Source organism: Orcinus orca, chromosome 4 (assembly GCF_937001465.1).
Source record: "Orcinus orca chromosome 4, mOrcOrc1.1, whole genome shotgun sequence".
Lineage (NCBI taxonomy): Eukaryota > Metazoa > Chordata > Mammalia > Artiodactyla > Delphinidae > Orcinus > Orcinus orca.
In genome coordinates, this window is record NC_064562.1 from 27,228,619 (window position 1) to 27,238,168 (window position 9,550).

Genomic DNA, 9,550 nt, shown 5'->3' on the forward strand with positions numbered 1-9,550 from the left:
TTATGATTTAAATAACTAGGTTTTGGGGTGATTTGTTATAAAACAATAGATAACAGACAAGAACTTAGCTATTTGGCCCATGACTACTGCAGTGCACAGATTAGTATCTGCAATTTAAAAGAAATCTACTGGGCATATACCCTGAGAAAACCATAGTTCAAAAAGAGACATGGGGCTTCCCTGGTGGTGCAGTGGTTGAGAGTCCGCCTGCCGATGCAGGGGACACCGGTTCGTGCCCCAGTCCGGGAGGATCCCACATGCCGCGGAGCGGCTGGGCCCGTGAGTCATGGCCGCTGAGCCTGCACGTCTGGAGCCTGTGCTCTGCAACAGAAGAGGCCACAACAGTGAGAGGCCCAAGCACTGCAAAAAAAAAAAAGACATATACCACAACGTTCATTGCAGCACTATGTACAATAGGCAGGACAAGTTCATTACAGCACTATTTACAATAGGCAGGACAAGCTAAGTGTCCATCAACAGATGAATGGAAAAGACGATGTGTCACACATATACAATGGAATATTACTCAGCCATAAAAAGAAATGAAATTGAGTTATTTGTAGTGAGGTGGATGGACCTAGAGTCTGTCATACAGAGTGAAGTAAGTCAGAAAGAGAAAAACAAATACCGTGTGCTAACACATATATATGGAATCTAAAAAAAAAAAAGGTTCTGAAGAACCTGGGTTCAAATCTCAGATCCACAACTGTGTGATATTGGGCAAATTATTCTTCTGAGCCTCAGTCAACTCATTTACAAATCGGGGATGACAGCTGTAGTAACTTCACAGGGTCTGTGTGAGGATTAAATTAATTCATATTCATAAAATGCATAGGAGAGTGCCTGGCAAAGAGTAAGTGTTAGTAGGAGAAGTCCAGGTTATATAGGGGCCTGAAGCATATACAATTTGGTTTCTCTTTTTTTTTTTTTTTTGCGGTATGCAGGCCTCTCACTGCTGTGGCCTCTCCGGTTGCGGAGCACAGGCTCCGGACGCGCATGGCTCACAGGCCCAGCCGCTCCGCGGCATGTGGGATCTTCCCGGACCGGGGCACGAACCCGTGTCCCCTGCATCGGCCGGCGGGCTCTCAACCACTGCGCCACCAGGGAAGCCCCAATTTGGTTTCTCTTAATTCCAAATACATAAAATTACAAATACTAGACATACTCTGGGTTAGGCATGTTCCAGGAGCTAGGGACATAGTAGTAACCAGGAGTTCTCGCTGTCTTCCAGGAGCTTATACACCACAAGGGAAGGCAGGAAAATAAACAGAAATTTACAAACGAGGCAGATTATTTTGGAAAACATCTATCTTTGGGCACTCTCATTTATTTTTTGAGGAGTATAAATTGGTCTTCCTGGAGACACATCTGGCTACAGTTGTAGAAAAATATCCTTTAAACCACGCAAATCTTTGGAAATACTGATTCTACATTGCGGAATTTATCTAAGGAAATAGATAAGCATTCAAAAAAAACACAAAAAACCTCACACACATATTTAAATATATGTTGCTATTGTAGCAAAGAATTTAAAATACAAAGTTGTTTAATAATGACAGGATTAACTAAATTGTGACGTGAGTGTTATGCTGTTATTAAAATGATTTTATATTCACTGATATGGAAAGATCTTCACTAAGTCTAATTAAATGAGAAAAAAGTTATACAATAGTGAGTGTCATCTGGAGTAAGAGAGAGCGAGAGACACAGACAATGGCAGTGGCCCAGGGGAGCTCTGTACTCACACACTGGTTTGCTCGGAAGTGGTGAAATAACAGGCAAATTTTGAGTTTTCTCTTTTTCATCTGTATTTATCTACAGAAAACATGTCATATTTGTGTTTTTTAAAAAGTAGATAATTTTTTTAAAAGAATGACTACATTTCACTCAGTGTTTTTTCTTGAAGAGTAACAAACCCATCTCATTAAATATTCATATTTGCCCTCACTTCTTGGTCCACCTTAAATAAAAACACATATTTGATAAAGCATTAGTTTTTGCAGACTTGGAATCACCTTCTGGCTTGGATGGAGATGTATTGGAACAGGAGGTGAAGTGCAAGTTTGTTAGCCAGGACCGGACATGAGCTAAGAAAACACACGCCCTTCCTGGACGACCTTCTGCGCTTCCACATCCAGATTCACTAATGGAGCGTAACTAAAATCTGAAGTGTGATATAAAATGCTAACAGTATTGATAGAGAATAACGCCTCATCTCTGTGGTTTAACTGGATCGACTTCCTTGGAAGTAATCAGGCACGTTCATCTCGATCATCTTTGTGGCTCACCTTCGTGACAGCTGCCACTATTCTAACTGGGGGGTAGAAGCCTTTCATTTTTCAGGGATGGAATAAGAGGCTTAAATCTTTGGGGTTATAAATATTGAAAGTGTTCGAGTTAAATAAATTATATTCCATGCCACCTTCATGTCCTTCCTCTCCACCCCCTCCTTTTTTTTTTTTTTTTTTTGCAAACAGGTGCTGTTTTATTCCTTGGTTTGAATGAGATGGACAGAGTCTAATGTGGTCCACTCTTAGCCCTATACAACAGGAGGGCTAGGCAGTCAGGCTGCTCTGCGTCTTTGGGCAAGTGGGCTCGTCTCCTGCTTGTCTGGGAAAGCATTGCACCTATAAATACCTGCACACTGTCCCCACACCTGGCACTGATGCCAACACTTCCTAAGAGATTTATGACTCTAAGCTATTAAAGAACTCCACCTTACAAATGCACACGAGCAAAATCACATATTGGATCTGCTATTATCACTTTATCAAAAATGAGCTTATAAGGTCTTTGCTATGATGACGTTCAGCTGAAATCCTGGGGAAGAGACCGAAAGCACAGGCATTACCTTGGAGAACATTTAGAGGGTAGAAGTGCAAACTCAGAGCCAAGGCTCAGTTCCTGGGGACACTTGAGAGAAACAGCCCAATAAGAATTCCAGTGTTGTCAGGGGATGGCCTAGGAGACCAGAAGGAGGAGAATCTTGGCAAGGAAACTTTGGGAAGATGTCAAAGACAACAACTTTCTTCAGACAGCTCTTCCCTTGGCACTCACTATTCACATGGGAGGCTGAGGGTGTCATCTTAGAGGCTTATTTCCCCAGCTGAGAGGCAAGGCTCACCCCTTCCTCATGCCCTTCTCTACAGAAACCTTGCTTCTAGTGTGTCTTCCAGTGGACGTTCTTGTTCTGTGGCACCGTATCTGACTTGCCAGGTCCCTCTCAGACTGAGGGGTGGTGAGCTCTGGCGGCCTACCTAACGATTGCCACCTTTTTAACCATCCTTGCAAATCCCTGTCAGATGCAAATATTCAGCTTTAGTACTGGGATAAGTCTTGCAAATGGTCAAAGGCGAAAATTAATCCCTGCCCGAGTTTTGTCCCGCAGCTGTTTCCAGGCGAAAAGTTTCACTCTTTCTAATACGGCACTTGGTGCAGGTTTGTGTGAAATTCACAGCCTCACACCTTGTCAATCAATACCTCTAAGTTAGGTGAGCACTCTTGGGCCAATGACAAGTTGCCAGAGGTTTAGGAATGAAGGAACTTCAATGATGGAGAGAGACCACGCACAGAGCTTACCCAAGGCTTCCTTTGCTAGTGGAGACTAATAAAATATTATTGTTTAGAACACATGCATACACTCTAAGAATACAAAAGTCATCTACCTTTGTATTTTGAAAGAACAATCAATTTTCTCTATAATAGATTTCCTCCAGAATCTTTTTTTCTCTTGATGTTTGAATTTTTAGGAGTGTACTATTGAATTTTGCTCACAGTAAGTTATTCTTGAAAAACCTTTTTAAGTTATTTGGGGTGGGGCAGTTGGCATCCGTAAGACTCTAGTTTTCCTTCACATGTAGTTAGGAAGTAACTTACGTGCTGAAGGAGGCACTGGCGTGGTCTTTATCCAGTTAGGAAAGTGAAAAGTAAGCTTCATTGAAGGTTCTGCGATCTTTGCTGCCCCTGAAGAGGAATGGATGCAGAAAGTCAGATTCGGAAGCCATTACCCATTTCAGGTACTTAATCATGGTTGAAGAAATGTTTATTAACTAATTGTGTGATTTGGGGATGGGAGAATAAGGCTCAAGAAGTGTTGAAATTCTGATTCCTGTAGAGTTCACATCAAGGAACTTCATATTCTTTCATATTTTATTTAATATTTATTCAAGCTGTGGTTCTCAGAGGGTCTTACTCTGGGACCAACTGAGGATGTGTCACGTAGTCACATTTATTCATCCATGTATATTTAGGAGTACCTTTTCTTTGCCAGGCACTGAGCGAAGACATAAAACTTTAAAAGGGAACAGGTTGTCATTTGGATATAATGTTAGGATGGATCTTAATCTAGCAAATGCCTACATTAATTTTTCAGTATCTCCCCCACCAGCTGTGAGAAGAGTATATCCAGCAATTGTAATATACATCCTGGCTCTTGACTAAATTGGACGCTGTGAATGTCCTCACCATGTTTTGTGTCCTCTGCGACCTATTTGTCTCAATTCTTCAGCGTAAATCCGAAGGCCTTGTTTCTCCTTCTAACAAAAAGCAGAAAGGGACTTTTCTGGTGGTGTAGTGGTTAAGAATCCACCTGCCAATTCAGGGGACACCGGTTCGAACCCTTGTCCGGGAAGATCCCACACACCGCAGAGCAACTAAATCCTTGCACCACAACTACTGAGCCTGCGTACCACAACTACTCAAGCCTGCGTGCCTAGAGCCCTTGCTCTGCAACAGGGAAGCTACTGCAACGAGAAGCCCGTGCACCGCAAGGAATAGTAGCCCCACTTGCCGCAACTAGAGAAAGCCTGCGTGCAGCAATGAAGACCCAACACAGCCAAATAAATAAATAAATAAATAAATAAAAAGGCAGAAAGGATTCTCCTCAGTTGAGTCTGTAGAAGACCCTCAGGGAAAGAGGGTATTATTCTTTGCTCTAGTTACAATTTATAAGATGGCTGTCAGTTCCCCAAATTCTTTTTTGGGAATGTTATGAAATGAGGACAGTGTTGTGTTTTTGAGGCAGATGATCACCCTCTACCTATGGGTAACCTTCTAGAAATGTGTCCAGACGTTGGTGCAGGTCTTGTCACACCAGAAAGAACTAGACAGTCTGCTACTCAGAGTTTTAGGTAGCCACAGATGTGTTTTTTATTGCAGTAACTTCAGTGAGAGAAAAAGGCAACTTTTTCTCTTTTAAGAAAAACAAAATTGGAAGGAAAGAGTTTATGCTACCATATTGGTAATTTCCAGCTGTATTATGTTCACTAATCCAGGACTAGGAAAAACAGCTTCTAATGCTAAAAGTTACAGAGAGGTAGCATCTGCTCTTAAATTTTTGCTTTCTCCCTGTATTGAAGGCCTGAGATTCTGAAGTTGTTCTTGAACTTGACCCTGCTAGTTTATAATATGCTGTATTTTAACTACACCACAGTGCTGGTGAAAGAAACATTTACATCAAAAAAGCATATGGATTTGATAACCCACCCTGGGAAATCAAGGACACCTGTTGGTTTTTTTTTTTTTTTTTGCTGTAAACATTTTTTGAAAGTCTAAACATAAAGCACTGGTCCAATTCATTAATATTTTGGAATGAATTTAGTTATGTGTCATAATAGAAATGGATTGTGGTGTTTTTTTGTAGTTGAAAAGATCAAAATTTTCACATTATCAGTTAAAATCACGTTAGTAAGAAACATTTTGAAAATTGAATTTATTTTAAATAAATGTGGTGTCAAGTATTCAAGCAGAGAAAATCCTCAGAGATGTAGATGTGCATTTTTAAGAATGAAAAGAACCACATACCTTGGAAATCATTTGCTGATATCTAAACTATTCCTGAATTTTTATAGACTGTAATTTGTTTATTTCAACTGGCTGTACAGTTTTAATTAGTTTCACTGTGGTAGAATTAGATCACTGAAGTAGATTCACTCCACTGCAAGATGAACAGCAGCCTTATGGACCACAGATTTCCAACATAAACTATAATTCATAAAACTATAATTCATAAAAAAAAACTCTTTTCTTTGTGGCTGGGTAACCATTTATGTCTGAGGTGAAGATGTTAATATGGAGATTTTGTGAGCTAGGAAAGAAGACGAACGCTATCATTCTAATTTATGACCTTTCATATAAGGCCAAATGTAAAGGCAACTTCAATTGTTTTATATCTCAGGGCCAGCACATGGCAGATGTATGAAATTTGGAGTGTTAGACATAAACTTTTATTACTAAATTATAAATAATTTCTCCTACTTATACTGTTCACCTTTCAAGTTCATCTTGATTAAAATACAAGAGCAGGGCTTCCCTGGTGGCGCAGTGGTTGAGAGCCCGCCTGCCGATGCAGGGGACACGGATTCGTGCCCCGGTCTCGGAAGATCCCACATACCACGGAGCGGCTGGGCCCATGAGCCATAGCCACTGAGCCTGCGCATCCGGAGCCTGTGCTCCGCAACGGGAGAGGCCACAACAGTGAGAGGCCCACGTACCGCAAAAAAAAAAAAAAAATCCAAGAGCAGCGTCACACCGATTTCACTGAATTTTACTACTGAGAGCGGTTTTCTAGAGTTCAGAGTGGAGCATAAAGCATAAAGACTTTCCTCATAGGAGTTCAGACCCTGAGCCCATCTCTTCTGAAATTCAAGTTATACCAAAATGATGGTCGCTGACGTCTGAACATTTATTTAAACATCTCAAATGTTATATCTGAAACCCAGTGCCCATGATGTAGAATATATCACATCTTTTGGGAAAAATAAAAGGCACACCACGGTTTTTTCTGAGAAATTTGGCCCACAGTCAATAAGCTTATATTACTTCTCAGAAGATATTCGACAAGAGTATCTTTTTCCTTGTTGTCTTTAACAAAAAATTTTCACATCCCATGATAAAAGGTAGATAACAGTGGTCCAAACACCCAAATCTAGGATGTGACAGGTGTTTCTACTGTCCAGTCTGAAGCTCCAAGTGCAAGCCAGCACTTCATAGAGTTAATGCATTGCTGGAACAAGACGGCCAAAGTTACTAGAAGCATAAGACTAATTTAGATATTAAAATCTGCTTTGGAGACTGTTGACCAATCCAGTTTCATGTTTGCATTTCTCATCATCAGTGTCATGAGCATAACACAATCACCCACATGTCCACAGGGCTGTTGGGTGTTTTATAAAATAAGCTAGACGTGATATTGTTACCCAACTGGGTTTGTTTGCCTGAGGCTCAGCAAGCCAAATGCTCAGATGATGAGGTTTGCAGCAGAGGAAAGTTTATTCACAAGGCAGCCAAGTGAGGAGAAGGGAGAACAAATCTTAAAACCGCCTCCTTCAAAGGCGAGGGGCTCAGGATATTTATGGGATAAAGCTGAGGCATAGGAAGCGTGGAGAGAGGTGCCTGGAGATAAGAACAAGGTGAGGTGATCATCATTCTGCGCAAGCGCAACTATGCTACAGGCTTTTACATGGGACACGTGTTCAGAGAGTGGCGGTGCCAGCATGTTTTGAGGGTGGAGTTTTGGATCCTCTGATGTCAACAGGTCACCTATTGGACAGCCTAATGGGAAGGTCAGTGGTCCTAACCAGTCTTAACCTACCTGAGTTTGAACTGGAGACACAGGTGACTCCAAGTTTCTAAAAAAAATACTTGGGCAAACATCTTATTGTTTAGGCTACATGATGCTTGGAGGACATGCAAGTTTTTGTAAAAACAAAGTGAGTTTGATCAATGAAGTCAGGTTACAGTTTATTATTTATTAATGGCTAATTGACGACTGCCCTTGACTACCTTCTCTTATGCACATGAAACACTGAAGGACATGGTTTTTCAAAGGCCTAAGTACAAAGAACTATACAAGTTTGGAACAAAAAAACAGAGTGGCAAAAGTTCATCTCAGTATTTTTATGCTAGCATTTGCCTATTTTAAGAATAATAAATTCAAGAGAATGAAAAGACAAGCTACAGATTGGGAGAAAATATTTGCAAAAGACACATCTGATAAAGGACTGTTATCTAAAATATACAAAGAACACTTAAAACTCAATTTTAAAAAATGAACGATCTGGTTGAATAATGGGCAAAAGATCGGAAAAGACACCTCACCAAAGAAGATGTACAAATGGCAGATAAGCATATGATGATATGTCATTAAGGAAATGCAAGTTAAAACTGCGAAGAGATACCACTATATACCCATTAGAATGGCCCAAATCCAAAATACTGGACACACCAAACACTGGTGAAGATGTGGAGCAATAGGAACCCTGAGTCATTCCTGGTGGGAATGCAAAATGGTACAGCCGCTTTGGAAGACAGTTTGGCCATTTCTTACAGAAGTAAACACACTCTTATCATACAGTTCAGCAATTGCACTCCTTGGTATTTATTCAAGTGAATTGAAAACTTATGTCTATACAAAAACCCACACACAGACATTTATAATAACTTTATTCATAACTGCTAAAACTTGGAAGCAACCAAGATATCCTTCAGTAAGTGAACGAATAAATAAACTGTGGTACATTCAGACAATGGAATGTTAACCAGAGCTAAAAAGAAATGAGTCATCAAGCCATGAAAAGATATGGAGGAACCCTAAATGCATATTACTAAGTGAAAGAAGCCAACCTGAAAAGGCTACATACTGTATGATTCCAACTGAATGATATTTTGGAAAAGGCAAAACCATGACGACAGGAAAAAAATCAGTGATTGCCAGGGGTCAGTGGGGAGAGAAGGATAAAAACACAGACGAGGCACAGATGATTTTGGAGACCCTGGAACTGCTCTGTATGATACGATAATGGTGGATACATGTCATTATATGTTCGTCAAAACCCATAGAGTGTACGCCATCAAAGTGAACCCTAATATAAACTATGCACTTGGGGTGATTATGATGTGTCAGTGTAGGTTCATCAATTCTTACAACTAAAGCATGTAAGCTAAACTAAATCTTGTCATGCTATTTTTATGACTTTAAAACTCCTTAATAAATTAATGTTTGTGTTCAGGGTTTTGAAGACTTGTTCTCAGTGTACTACTATTCCGAAAAAGCCTTGCACGTGTTTTCTTTGTATAATAAAAGATGCTGGGGGGAAAAAAGCCCTGTAAAATATGGAAGGTTGCTTTGTGGGTTAGTGAAAGCCAATTCTAAGCTGCTGAGGGGGTTCTGGGCACAACTACATTTTGGTAAACATTTTTGGCTTGTGAACTAATTCATGGTGCCCACCCTGTTTATCTGCTTGGGCCCTTACAAATCTTTGCCCCTTCGAAAATGTTGCAGCTGCTCTGCAGAGGAAACGTGTCCTTAAAATTCTTCCTTGTCCCCTGCCCACCAGTCACAATGACTCCATGGAGGCTCTTTGGTAAAGTGAAAGAGGCTATGAATAAAAAATTCTGTTTTAAATAATTGAAACAATCGGTGCAGAATATAGTACAATTTGATGTCTTCTGTGAAGGTTTTTGGGGATGGGGCTTTATATCCTATTATGTTGTGGGGTTTTTTGGGGCAGCTAATTAATTTATTTAAATGACACTTTACCTAAATTTTTTA